Here is a 14,755-nt window from a genome sequence, read left to right on the forward strand (position 1 = left end):
CTTGTTCCAACTCCGGATAAATCCTTTAACATGTGACTCCATTGTAAAGTGTTATACTTTTACTTCAGTAGAATTTAAGCTAAATATATTTTTACTTGAGTACAATTTTTCTGTTCTCTTTCCACCTCGGCCACTATTTAGTCCATCGAGCCCTTTTTCTGAGTTGTCTGCAATGCAATAGAGTGGTCCACATCGATTTTGTAATATGTAGAGTGCTTTCTTTTTCTATAGATTTGCACATTGAGAGCCTTCAGGTCTACAAAAGAAGGGAAATCTAAAATAACGAAAGGAAGAATTACAATTTGTACATTAACTGATGCTTGAAAAACTGTATTTACACTGAAATGTGATTTTACAGGCTGATTCCACATACAGTAATTTAGTTTCAGTTGTACTGAGTTATTTTGGTGTTCCATGTTTTTTTTATTAGCAGTACAAGTGTATTTGTATTCAAACTGCCTCATTGGCACATCTGTTAGCTGCTCAAAATGGCCTACAATGCATAATGACAATCCATTATGTAACATTCACCACAATACATCAGGACCATGAAGAGAGGCGAGTTATTTTTCTATTGCTTCTTTTATTATTATTTGCCATTAGCTTAACAGAAGAAGAACTATGATAGTGAAAACATAATTGGTGATCCAGAGGACATTAGACACTGTTAGATTTTAGTCCATCAAGGAAGCAGTAAATGCATTCCATCTGCTCCATAAAAATTGCTGCCACACGCTTCTGCTCTCCTTCTCCAAGTCTGAAAGCAGAAAATATGTCTTAAGTCCAACTAAGTCAAGCAAAAAATGGTTTGAAGGCCAATGAAAACATGCATGTGCAAAGGTTTTGGACCATATGCATATGACTTCAATTTCAGACTTAACTTAACTAAATTATTATGAAATTATTGTGGAAACCCTCAGTCATGAATCTCACCTGTTTCAGGTGTTTTTTAGGCACACACTCAGCAAAGTCAGGGCAGGCAATGCAGTCAATTTCTGGCTACAAACGAGCAAAACAAGACAATCAGAGTGCTGTTAAAAAAATGAAATGAACATTTATAGGAACAAATAACATCATCATGATATACTTACTATGTGTGCTCCAGTCTGGACATGGCATTCAGGATGATGGTGGAAGTGTGCTGAAGTTTTCCTTGTGCAGTTGGTTGGTTTCACCTCTATTCGCAAATGAGCTCTGGGATGCTTCAATTAAAAAAACATTGTCGGCCAATTTTATGTGTATAAAACATTGATAGTTATTATTAATAGCTATCAATTTTCTAGGGTGAGACATACATGGATGTGTTTCTTGTTGTTTTGTTATTTTGTTATATATTTCTGGGTGAGATATAAAAAGGGGGGGGGGGGGAAATGTGTGATATCTGTGAGATGTAACAACAGAAAATGCTAAATGAATACATTGTTTCACACAATAAAGTATTTTTTTAAAAAATATATAGTATAACATAGCCTCTAAATGATCACAAAAGCATCATACCTCATCATGTGCCAGGTGTTGTGAATAATCCAAATGCATCCTGAAGTGATCAAACTTTTCGTTAGCTAATTTGATCAGGTGATTAATGATTTGCTTGTCATTGTCATTATAAGAATCCAGTCCACTAGCGGTAACCAGCAGGATTATGGAAGCAAACGTCAAAACTTCCAAAGTATTCATTTCTGTGAAAATCCTCAGATGTCAGAGCCACTGCTTGATTCACAACTAACTCAGAACTGACGGTTTAACTGTCTGTCCTTGTGCAACTTCCAATTAATTTGCTATGCCATTTAGCTATAGGAAACAAACGCTGATCCTTGAGTTGCTGCATGCACGCACGTGCATGCACGCACGCACGCAGGCACGCACACACACACACACACACACACACACACAGCAACACTCAGGTTTCAACTTCACTGACTTTTGGCAAATCGATATGATGATCAGTGCCTAACTTGAGTGAAGAAATAGGCTTATAACAGTTGCAGGGTTTGTTGTGATTCCTACTGTATACTGTGCTTTGCAAAGCCAGCAGAGATTCCCAAGTTCTTGTCAAGGACAGCCTTGAGTGAACACATCCAGACTCTCAGAGTGTCTCTATGACATAAACAAGTGATGCTCACAATCAGTGGTGTAGTCTACTTTTTTATGGTGGGTATACTGTCTATTGGAGCATTTTTTGAAGTGGGTATACTGTATATATTTGTGCTATTCTAAATAATGTGTAACCGGTGGTTATCCTGAACCTTTATTCTGACGGGGTAACGACACTCCCCTTTCCTTCAGGTGTGTAGCATATGTAATTGCGGTGGTAACTAGCTAGCAAAGACGATGTGTTTTTGATGCTGTCGAGTGTAGCGTGGGCACACCGCTCTCTCTGCCCCTCCATTTGTGGTTGAGCCGCCGTACAGGAAAGGTAGGCGTCCTTCTCGGTTGGTTTATTGCTCTTTTTGGTGCATTGTAATGTACTTAGTTGTTGGTTACTGACACCATCTAACTTAATCGTAGCCCTGTCCATAGGCGGCTGGCGTGGGGTCGGCTGCTGTTCTGGGATGGTGTGTCGAGCTCAGGGCCGGTTCTGGCTTATTTGGTGCCCTAGGCGAGTTTGATTTCTGGCGCCCCCCCCCCCTCCCACCTTTGAAAGAAAAAAATATATATTTCTTATACCTCACAGAACACAAGACTAATATCCTTAGTAAGCTTAACTAAATAGCATCAAGAACAATAACCCCAGATGATAGGGAGGTTATCAATGTGTTTGAATTGTAACGTGAAATTGAAATGCCAGGAGAGTGATACAGTACATTTGTATGTAAAATGCATGTGTAGACAATAAGCCTACCAAGGAGGTCTGCATTGATCTACACTATCTACAGCATCACAAAGCATGGCAGCATAACAATTTTAATAAGCTACACATTTGTGCTGTCTTCCAAACCAATTTCATTTCTGGACTGGAAATAGTGGTGCATTTGTGAGTAGGAGAATGAGAAGGGGGCTATCTATGTGTTTGGAGGGACAGGGTGAGAGAAAGGGAGAAGAGCTGTCACGCTATTGAATTTCATAATATACAAAATATAGTAAATAGCCTCACTTGTCTGCTGTGCATGGTTCTGTTACATGATTAATGTAGGCTATGTCATTCTGGTCTGGAAATTAATGTTTTTTTAAGCTTACAACAAGCAATTCATGTGGATGGAAGGAGATATGGCAGCTAAAATTGTTTTAAACATTGCACCAGTCTTACTTTACATTGCTTGTCAACCTAAGCAAGTATTATGATATCAGGTGGGTGTTAGTGAGTAGTGAGTAGGCTACTAACAGCTACTTTACTGGATTTCATTGCTTGGCATACTTGGCTAATGTTAGCATGCTAACTAGCGATTTCTCTGATCAAAAACAAAGCTCTTTTTCTCTCTAATTCCAAATAGTAACCTCATAACTATTAGGCTTTCCATAATCACAAACGGTTGTTGATTAAATCACATAGTTCCAAAACACCCTCTGAAACTCCTGCATCATGCATTGAGTGGTTTAATGAGAACATAATAATCTCCATCCAGCAGAGCAGCACTACTGTTTGCGCTTGCCCCCTCTGTCTCTCGAGTGAGTCTCCAAATTCAAAATAGACCGCTGTCACTCGTCCCGCCCCCTTTCTCAGAACTGTCTGTTTATTGGTTCACAGACTTCCCAGAGACAGTTGGAAGAGATATTACTATTGGCTGAGGGGCGCTTTGCCGTGAGGAGCGCTTTCGCCACTCTTTGTTGATTGCGACTTCATAAAAAAAACTTCATATCGCAAAATTACGCATAGGAGAGCGCCATTTCGGCGCCCCTTCTTCACATGGCGCTCTAGGCGACCGCCTAGCCGGCCTATGCTAAAAACCGGCCCTGGTCGAGCTGGGCAAACTCAAGTATCACTGGTGGCGTGTCTCCACTTGTGTCCTTTGTGGTTGACTGCTTGCGTGCCACTTCGAGAGAACCAGAGGTAATGCCGGCATTTTCTGTAAGAGTCTCGACGCTTAGCTCTTGACTTGTGTAGGGAGTTGTGCATTTCCACAATACACAACTCCTGTTTAATCGATTTATAAATGCCGTGCCTAATGGTAACTTTCTCGTTAAATGTACATAGGAGGAGATGGTGCCTTCGACTACACTGATGCAGTGTCACTAGAGAAGGGGGGCATCACTGTTCTTTTCCCAACATTTTTGTTTTGTTTTTCTTCTATTGTGTGAGTGATTCATCCTGTGCAACCTTTTCACTTTGACGTCCGAGACGAAGGGGCTTGTGTAAGTTTCACTCTAACATCCGAGACGAAGGGGCTCGTGTAAGTTTCTACTTAGTAACCGCAAAGACGGAGCTTGTGTATGTGATTAGGGTATGAACACCGAAGTATTACTGGGAGACGTATCTTAAATCTCAGACTCCTTTTGGAACCTATAGGCCTACTTGCTGTAGGGGGAGACCAAAGACGTGTGTCTAACAGGCTTGTGTGTGTGTGTGGTGGCCATTACCAATTTTGCCCTTTTGGCAGTTTCTTTTCTTTTGTATAATTAGTATGCTTGCCATGCGGCAAGCATACTATTGTTATTCTTCCGTTTCCGGCTTATTAATTTTCTCCTTCCGTCTACGAACGGTTCGTTTTGAAGAACCGCTCAAGATAGAAAATCCGTTCAAAGACCGAAACGTTCGGCTCGGTCAGACGACCAGGTTTTGTATTTTTCACGGGGGTACCTCGAACTCTCTAGCGCCACCAACAGGAAAACGGTAACTTTTGAACCGTAGGTCCAATTTTCAAAAATTTAGTATCACTGGAATCCTTGGACCGAGATGAATCCAACGCACACTATGACGTCATTTTCCGCCTGGATAGTTTTCCCGCCATTTTGAATTTTGTAAAAATCAATAAAAATGGCGCCCCGCCCACAATTATAGGCGGATCGTCCCGAAATTTTACACAAAGCATGTTTTGAACGAGATACATCTACCCTAAAAGTTGCGGAGCGATTGATTGAACCGTCTTCGAACAGGAACCAATCGAATTTGCCGGCGAGGACGCCAAACAGGAAGTGAGCTCATACCTCAGAAACGCCTACTCGTATCACAACAAAAATTAATACACAATTTCCTCACTATAGCCAGGGACTACATACCAATTTTCGTGAAAATTGGAACATGGGGGGCGCCACAATTAGTGAAAATGTGTTTTAGCTCATATTGAAGTCGCCAAACAGGAAGTTAGCTCATATCTCGGTAACGACATGTCAGATCACAACTTAATTGGATACACATGACTGACATCACCCCTAGAGGTCAAATGACAAATTGGAGGATAATTGGCCACTGGGGGGCGCCACAATTGACGAAACTGTGTTTTGGCCATATTGAAGAGGCAAAACAGGAAGTTAGCTCATATTTCGGAAACGCCCATATGTATTACAACCAAAATGGTATTCACATTATCCTTGGACCAAGCCGAATCCAACGCACCCTTTGACAAAATTTTGGACCTCGGAAAGTTTTCCCGCAATTTTGAATGTTGTAAAAATCAATAAAAATGACGCCCCTCCCACATTTTTTGTGTGAGTGTTTCAAAAATTTTATCAGATCATGTTCAGACTGAGATACAGCTACCCTGAAAGTTACGGACTGAACAGGAGCCAATCAAATTTGGCGGCGAAGACGCCAAACAGGAAGTGAGCTCATATCTCGGCAACGCCTACTAGTATCACAACAAAAATGAGTACACATTATCTTCACTATAGCCAAAGGCTACATACCAATTTTTGTGAAAATTGGCCCCTGGGGGGCGCCACAATTAGCGAAATTGTTTTAGGTCAATATCAGCCCCATTTACACTATGGGCCAATGGCCTCAATGTATTGGCCCAGGAACTTCAGCCAAGTAATTTAAAGCTATTTGGTGCTATTACCTTAGCCCAAAGGGTGCACAACAAAGATATGCAAGTGTACAATATGGTGTCCAGGGTGTGGTACACCAAAAAAACATGTTTTTGACTTTTCTGTTATGGGGTGTGTGTGTGTGTGTGTGTGTGTGTGTGTGTGTGTGTGTCAGTAACGTGCGCTGGGATTTATGGCTGGTGAGGCAACTTTTTCAATATCAGATTTTCAAATAAATAATTGCCAAATAGGCCTACCGACAAGTTCCATATGTCATAGCAGCTTTCTTAACATAAGATAGGCCTACATATTTTGACATAAGCTTACTGCATTTCCGCAGAGAAAATGCTATTAGATCTCTCTCTCTCTCTCTCTCTCTCTCTCTCTCTCTCTCTCTCTCTCACACACACACACACACACACACACACACACACACACACACACACACACACACACACACACACACACACACACACACAGGATTCAAACAGTGGTCTCACATATACCACACAGCACCAATGTGGACAGCAGAGCAGAGGAGAGGAGAGTAGTGGAGAGGAGAGGAGAGAAGAGGAGAGGAGAGAAGGGGAGGGGAGAGGAGAGGAGGAGAGAGGAGATGAGAGAGGAGGAGAGGGGAGGAGAAGAGATGAGAGGAGAAAGGAGGAGGAGTGGAGAGGAGGAGGAGAGGAGCTCAAGGAGAGGAGAGGAGAGGGAGAGGAGAAGAGAGAAGAGGAGAGGAGATGGGAAAAGAGAGGAGAGGGGGAGAGGAAAGGAGAGAAGAGAGGAGAGGGGGAGAGGAAAGGAGAGGAGAGGAAAGGAGAGGAGAGGAGAGGAGAGGAGAGGAGAGGAGAGGAGAGGAGAGGAGAAAAGGAGGGGAGAAGAGGAGGGTAGGTGAGGGGAGAGTAGTGGAGAGTGTAAGCTCCTTCACAGCCCACTGCTCTCTCTCACACACACACACACAGGATTCAAACAGTGATCTCACATAAACCACACAGCAGCAGCAATGTAGACTGAGCATCACGGCGGATGCTCAAGACACACAGGATTCAAAACATGGTGTCATATAGACCACTGAGCACCACGGCGAACAAACCGGTGTGATAGCTTTCGTGATACGAACTGGATTCTCGTGCAAATGTAGGCCTACATCTACTTGTACGATGTGGGACAAAGGTGTGGCAGGAAGCGAATGTCAACGTAAACAGATATTACACACGCTTCGATATGGTCACCAAATATTTTGGGACTGTCATTTCTGTTATGCCTACACCTTGGAATTAAATCAGAGTCTTGTAGTTACACGGGTATATTTGATTTACCTCAACGGTACCCTGTACTCAACTTTACAAACAGTTACCGGGCACATGAGAATCCGGTGCCCATCACAAAAGCTACCACACTGGACAAGAATCACGGCCGATTCTCTCCCTCCCCACGGGTCTCACAAACACAGGCTTCACACACATAGGAAATTGGTCCTACCTGAACTCGTGCATCAGGTCCATGCGCCGCTCTTTTCCTTCACTTCGGCGTTGTGCATGCTAACGTTACTTTAGCCGGTGCTGTTCATCCAAAGCCCCAAACGTCGCCCCAAACGTCCAAAGCAATTTGGCATTGAATATGAGTAGCCGCGAGGATTTGTGTTTCGTGAGGCTCCTTAGTCCTTAGTAAATTGTTAAGTCGTAAAATCCCATGCGAATGGTCTTCCACACATTCTCGCCGGTTGCAAACAAGACACAGGGGAAACAACAATATTTTCTGCAGTGTTGTACCACTCACTTTGAAATGATCGGGTAGTTATTCTGACCGGTCACCTGAGTAGAAAACCCTTCAGCTCTGTCGGTCCTCCATTCTTTATCACATATTTTCCCCTTGGAAATCCAACTTTGAGAATGCTCTTAGTTTCGTTATGAAATCCACTTGTAGCAGTCAACGTGAACAAGCTAGCCAACAACACCGACTGACTGTATTGTGAACTTCAGATTCGCTATGACGTAACTGTCCAGCAAGACTCAACACCAGAAGGAGTCTGCGGCCAGGCTACTGCTCGCCTCACCATTGTATATTTCAGTGGGCGTTATGCCAAAGCGTCCAGAGTAAAGAAATGATAATCACACGAAGAAAATATTTAAAAAATATCAGGAAATGAGGGCACACCATACATACTTCTATTAAGTGTATAAAAACGTTTAATACAATATTACCAGGTTGCATTCACAGAACGAGCAACATGGCGCATGCGCGCAACTTTGTTAACGAGGGATTGCGCAATCCGGGGTGAGGCCAGTTCAGAGTTGCCCCAAACGCAGCGTATTCGGAGCAATTTGACATGAAATGGGCAAATATTACGATTTTGGCCACGGAAATGATTGAAAATGAGTGAAACTGTTTAAATACTGCTCAAATGGTAGTTATGGTGCAGATGCTCGAAAACAATGTTACTATTATTCACATTAACTGCATCTCATCATTCTCATCTGGAGCTGGTGAGGCCGTGCCTCCCCTGCCGTATTGGAGTGCACGTGCCTGGTGTGTGTGTGTGTGTGTGTGTGTGTGTGTGTGTGTGTGTGTGTGTGTGTGTGTGTGTGTGTGTGTGTGTGCGTGCGTGCGTGTGTGTGTGCTGAACATGGATGAAAAGCAATGCATGAAGGGCAACCTCCACGAAGGGCAACATGCAAAAGGTGTAGCACTGTGCTATATTTTGGATTCATTCATCATTACTTGGGATGGTCAATTCATGTGAAGGTTAAATATTTAAAAAAGTGTTAAAATGTTTAAAAACGTTTTAAAAGCAATTTCCATGCATTAGTAATATTCCTATGTCTAATGCATTTGTTTTCTACAATTTTGTATTTTATTTCTGTTTTCTAATATTGCCGAATTATTTTCCTAATTCCTGATTGGTCGAGGATACTGACCCCTGAACTGTTGCGCAATCGGAAGGAAAATGCGAGAATCTTTCAGTTCGTCGGAGGATGGTGAAGGAGACAGCCAGCTGGATTGTTTCTCCCAGTTAGAATGTGCTACATCCAAACTTTTCCAGGCTATGGGAAAGCATCTGCAGCCGAGTGTTCGGCTAGGACACTTTATTTTGCAGTGGAGTTAAGTTATGTGCATCTGGACACTTTTCCTTTGTTTATTTTAAGAAGTTTAAAGTTAAGACTGTTGTGAAAACTGCACGCGACAAGCGCGAGAGCATGCCAGATTCCGAGGCAGTGAGGAGGGTTGGCTACAGTGTTTGTGAGCTACTCGACTGCTGTGCTTCGTGAACTTTGAGGTGAGAATCATACCGGACATCGGAGGAGTTGCGGTTTCGTTTGGAAAAGGCGGCCAAGATCGACTACACGGTGGGGATCGGGAGATTCGGGTGCTGCGGGAGTCCAAGCAGGAGGCGCGTGCCGAGGGACGAGCCACGACTGGTCCACGCTTCAGCTGCGTGATCACGCAGTGAGCACGTGAACACTCCACTCTTCACTTCTACACGCTACGGTCAGGTACAGAGTCAATTTCCTTTTATTTTGCTCATTGAGTGAAGCGGCCAGTGTTTAATTTCCCGGTCCCAACGCACCCAAGCGACGTCCAGGCCTGCAACGGGTACTTTCTGGGGTTATTTTATTTTAAAGCCGGCATAGCTTAGGACATTTACTTGTGACTGTGATTTTGTATTTGAACTGTTTGTTTGCTATTGCATTGAAAGAGACTTTATGGACATTGAATTGTGTTAACATTTCTGAAGTTTAAAGGGTAACTTTACTATTTTTTCATTGTAAGGTTTTTGTGCTAAGACACATTCCTTATTGCTTATGCACTGCTATAAGAGCAATTTAAGTTTATTTTAAGCTTTGAGCCCACTCTTTGAGTGTGATTTTTGTTTATTAACCAAATACTACAAGAGTATTTCATTTTCCTTAATTTACTGTAATTTCATTTTGAATATATTTTTATATAAAAAGAAGAAAGACATTTCATGTTGCAATTCTTTATTTCATGGTGACATTATTAAAAGGATTAAAAGGTATATTTACAAGGTAATATCTCATAACCGATCCGATTTAAACTACTGCTGTTTTATCACTATAACTGATAAGAACTCAGGGCGTCCCATACATATTTAGTTGTTTCACATATTTTTGGATGTCTTGCCAGTAATTTAGGCAAGGGGGCGCTACAAAGGGCAACGCATGCATGAGGGGCAGCGAATGCATGGAGGGCAAGCATACTCCAGCATTTTCTGTGAGGAAATGCAATCTAGTTTGATTTACTAACTTTGTTTGCCGTGCAATTTTTGTCATTTGGTCTACCTCTCGTGCAATTGCCATTAGCACTTTTGCATAACTAGCACATTTGCACATTTCTGTACATACTGTAAAACGTTCATATTCTGTTTCTATATTTGACTGAGCTCTTGGGGCATACTTTATGGACAGAGACTCATTACGAAAAGAAGGAAGAGATTCATTACGAAAAGAAAGAAAATAAAAAGAACTCTGAATTGTATGACAGTTGTATCTCTTGTTATTCACTAACCTGTTGCGGGGAAAGTCAAATCAAGTGTTTGATGGTTGGGTTCTCTCACCCTAACAAATGAGAGTGGCGTAGTCACTAAACATCTTAAAAACATTAAAAATATAAAAAATATTACGGTAAAGAGATAACGCAGGCCACATTTGGCAGTAGTCGGCAAAGGATAACTAAGTGGATACAGCTGTCTACAATTGTTAGTGGTGGGTTTTGTATGCATTTGGTTTTGTTTTGTTGGGAAAAGAACAGTGATTACCCCCAGCCAGCGGAGGGCCCCACCGACGATCACCGGCAGGGGTGCTGGCATAGCCGACGGCCAAGCTGCGAGAGAAGCATGGAAGGACTGTCTGAGTTGAGGGAGATGGCAGCGCATCAGCAAGGGCAGCTGGATGTGCTGTCAAGGTGGCTGGGCATTTCCCAGCAACCTCAACCTCAACCGGAGTCGCAGGAGGCTAGCTTCACGTGGGAGAGCCAGCATCTGGGGCACCCGGTGAGAGACCGTGATGGGCAACGGGCCTCTGTGGGTGCGCAGCGGCAGCCCTCGCCGACAGCCCACTCAGGGGGCAATGGGCAGGCCTCCAACCGCAGGCGCAGACTGTCATTTAGTGGACCGGAGAGTAACCGTCCAAGAAGAACGTCCATGTCGCATGAGGCTAGCTTCACGTGGGGGAGCCAGCATCTGGGGCACCCAGTGAGAGACCGTGATGGGCAACGGGCCTCTGTGGGTGCGCAGCGGCAGCCCTCGCCGACAGCCCACTCAGGGGGCAATGGGCAACGGGCCTCTGTGGGTGCGCAGCGGCAGCCTTCGCCGACAGCCCACTCAGGGGGCAATGGGCAGGCCTCCAACCGCAGACTGTCATGTAGTGGACTGGAGAGTAACCGTCCAAGAAGAACGTCCATGTCCATCCAGCCTGGCGTGACTCCATCCTGGATCATTATGCAGTGTCTGTGTATGATTATGTGCATGTGTACTTTGTTGATGGTTAATGTGCTGGGGGGCTTCTAGTGTGCGTGTGGTTGCGCTCGTTGGATGCGCATGCGATGTGCATGCGCGCGCTTGTGTGTGTGTGTGTGTGTGTGCGTGCGTGCGCGCTTGTTGGGTGTGTGTGTGCGTGCGCGCTTGTTGGGTGTGTGTGCGTGCGCGCTTGTTGGGTGTGTGCGGGGATGTGTGCGAGTGCGGAGTGTCACCGGGACGGTGACCTTTTAAAGTGGGGGTGTATGTAACCGGTGGTTATCCTGAACCTTTATTCTGACGGGGTAACGACACTCCCCTTTCCTTCAGGTGTGTAGCATAAATCATTGCGGTGGTAGCTAGCTAGCAAAGACGCTGTGTTTTTGATGCTGTCGAGTGTAGCGTGGGCACACCGCTCTCTCTGTCCCTCCGTTTGTGGTTGAGCCACCGTACAGGAAAGGTAGGCGTCCTTCTCGGTTGGTTTATTGCTCTTTTTGGTGCATTGTAATGTACTTAGTTGTTGGTTACTGACACCATTTAACTTAATCGTAGCCCTGTCCATAGGCGGCTGGCGTGGGTTCGGCTGCTGTTCTGGGATGGTGTGTCGAGCTGGGCAAACTCAAGTATCACTGGTGGCGTGTCTCCACTTGTGTCCTTTGTGGTTGACTGCTTGCGTGCCGCTTCGAGAGAACCAGAGGTAATGCCGGCATTTTCTGTAAGAGTCTCGACGCTTAGCTCTTGACTTGTGTAGGGAGTTGTGCATTTCCACAATACACAACTCCTGTTTAATCGATTTATAAATGCCGTGCCTAATGGTAACTTTCTCGTTAAATGTACATAGGAGGAGATGGTGCCTTCGACTACACTGATGCAGTGTCACTAGAGAAGGGGGGCATCACTGTTCTTTTCCCAACATTTTTGTTTTGTTTTGTTCTATTGTGTGAGTGATTCATCCTGTGCAACCTTTTCACTTTGACGTCCGAGACGAAGGGGCTCGTGTAAGTTTCTACTTAGTAACCGCCAAGACGGAGCTTGTGTATATGATTAGGGTATGAACACTGAAGTATTACTGGGAGACGTATCTTAAATCTCAGACTCCTTTTGGAACCTATAGGCCTACTTGCTGTAGGGGGAGACCAAAGACGTGTGTCTAACAGGCTTGTGTGTGTGTGTGGTGGCCATTACCAATTTTTGCCCTTTTGGCAGTTTGTTTTCTTTTTTACAATTTGATTTACTAACTTTGTTTGCCGTGCAATTTTTGTCATTTGGTCTACCCCTCGTGCAATTGCCAATTGCCATAAGCACTTTTGCATAACTATCACATTTGCACATTTCTGTATCTTGAGATGACGTGCCTATAGATACTGTAAAACGTTCATATTCTGTTTCTATATTTGACTGAGCTCTTGGGGCATACTTTATGGACAGAGACTCATTACGAAAAGAAAGAAGAGACTCATTACGAAAAGAAAGAAAATAAAAAGAACTCTGAATTGTATGACAGTTGTATCTCTTGTTATTCACTAACCTGTTGCGGGGAAAGTCAAATCAAGTGTTTGATGGTTGGGTTCTCTCACCCTAACAAATGAGAGTGGCGTAGTCACTAAACATCTTAAAAATATTAAAAATATTAAAAATATTACGGTAAAGAGATAACGCAGGCCACAAATGGAACAATCAATTTTAAGTGGGTATACTGAAATCCCTGAAATTTTGAAGTGGGTATACTCCGTATACCTGCGTTCCACGTAGACTGCACCACTGCTCACAATATCATTTGAAGAAAAAATAAAACCTGGCAGATGTGAAGCCCACATCTAACAGACAAAAATGAGGAAACCAAAGCGAGTGAGTTAAAGGTGCACTGTATAATTTTTTAGCAGTTTATTTTTCTCGATTGCAAGTCTATGATAATCAGGCAAGAGTGGTCCACATCGATTTTGTAATAGGCCTATGTAGAGTGCTTTCTTTTTCTATAGATTTGCACATTGAGAGCCTTCAGGTCTACAAAAGAAGGGAAATCTAAAATAACGAAAGGAAGAATTACAATTTGTAGGCCTACATTAACTGATGCTTGAAAAACTGTATTTACACTGTAACACGCTGCAATAAAAAAACAGTTGTTGGACAATTTTATAATAAAGCAAATAAAACATAACCTCTAAATGATCACAAAGTATCATACCTCATCATGTGCCAGGCGTTGTGAATAATCCAAATGCATGCTGAAGTAAGCTAACTTTTTGTTGGCTAATTTGATTAGGGTGTTAATGATTTCCTTGTCATTGTCATTATAAGAATCCAGTCCACCAGCAGTAACCACCAGGATTATGGAGGCAAACACCAGATCTCCTAGAGCATTCATTTCTATATAAATACTTCCTCCAACAATGTTGGTGTCACTGTTTGATTCACAACTAACTCATAGCGTTTAACTATCTGTTCTTGTGCAACTTGCAAATATGTCATTCAACTCCACTAAGAAAACAAACACTGAACCTTGAGTTGCTGTAGGCATGCACATGAGTGTGTGTCACTCACTCACTCACTCACACACACACACACACACACACACACACACACACACACACACACGCACACAAACTCTAAACTAACTTCACTGACTTTTGGCATAGATCAGAGCCTTGTTGTGATTCCCACCTATACTGTATAATACTGTGCTTTGCAAAGCCAGCAGAGATGCCCAAGTTGAGTGAGTGCATCCAGACTGTATATGCCAGTGAAGCACAACCTCATTTGAAGACAAAATTGAAACCTGACTTGAAAAAACTGAAGCAAACATCTAACACACAAAAATGAGGCAATTGCAAAGCGAGTGAGTAAAGAAGGGGGCGTGAGGTGTACATTCTCTCCCTTCATCCACTGCCAGCAGCATAGCCTGTTGGTCAATAGTGTGGGAGTTGTTAATGCCACAAGCCCCTGCTACCAGTATGAGTGTAACTGTAACGGCTATACCCCTTAATACTGTATGTGGGTCATTTTACGTTTCCAGTGCGCTTTTGGCAAACGCAAAATGTCAAATATCAGGGTTTTTTTTTTTTCAAATAAATGACCTAGATGTTTCCATAGTGTATTTAAGTTTCCAAACAAACAAATTGCCAAGCTTAATCTTAAATCATTTGATAAATACTCTAATGAAATCAAACATTTGCTTGATTATTTTGTCAACAGTGTTATGGACAAATACTATGTCATTTCATACATATATAAAAATACTACAGAGTTGAAACAACATATGTTTGAAAGTGCTTATGTCCCTTAGCAAAAATGTTGTCATTAATCTGTGCAACTGATATAGAAAATGTGATTGTTGAGCTTCTTAAGTAGGATTTTATGATTCACTGTACTGACACATTTTTC

General features: G+C 43.0%; 1 long non-coding RNA gene across 1 annotated transcript; it reads right to left on the reverse strand.

Annotated features, from left to right (window-relative positions):
- Nucleotides 1–394: 394 nt before the first annotated feature.
- LOC134465548 (uncharacterized) lies at nt 395–13,867 on the reverse strand. Its single transcript, XR_010038164.1, has 4 exons — nt 13,560–13,867; nt 1,092–1,202; nt 934–999; nt 395–757 (listed from the first exon to the last, which is right to left on the reverse strand). It is a non-coding gene; the product is annotated as an uncharacterized LOC134465548 (long non-coding RNA).
- Nucleotides 13,868–14,755: the final 888 nt, after the last annotated feature.

This window comes from Engraulis encrasicolus, chromosome 16 (assembly GCF_034702125.1).
Source record: "Engraulis encrasicolus isolate BLACKSEA-1 chromosome 16, IST_EnEncr_1.0, whole genome shotgun sequence".
Classification (NCBI taxonomy): Eukaryota; Metazoa; Chordata; class Actinopteri; order Clupeiformes; family Engraulidae; genus Engraulis; species Engraulis encrasicolus.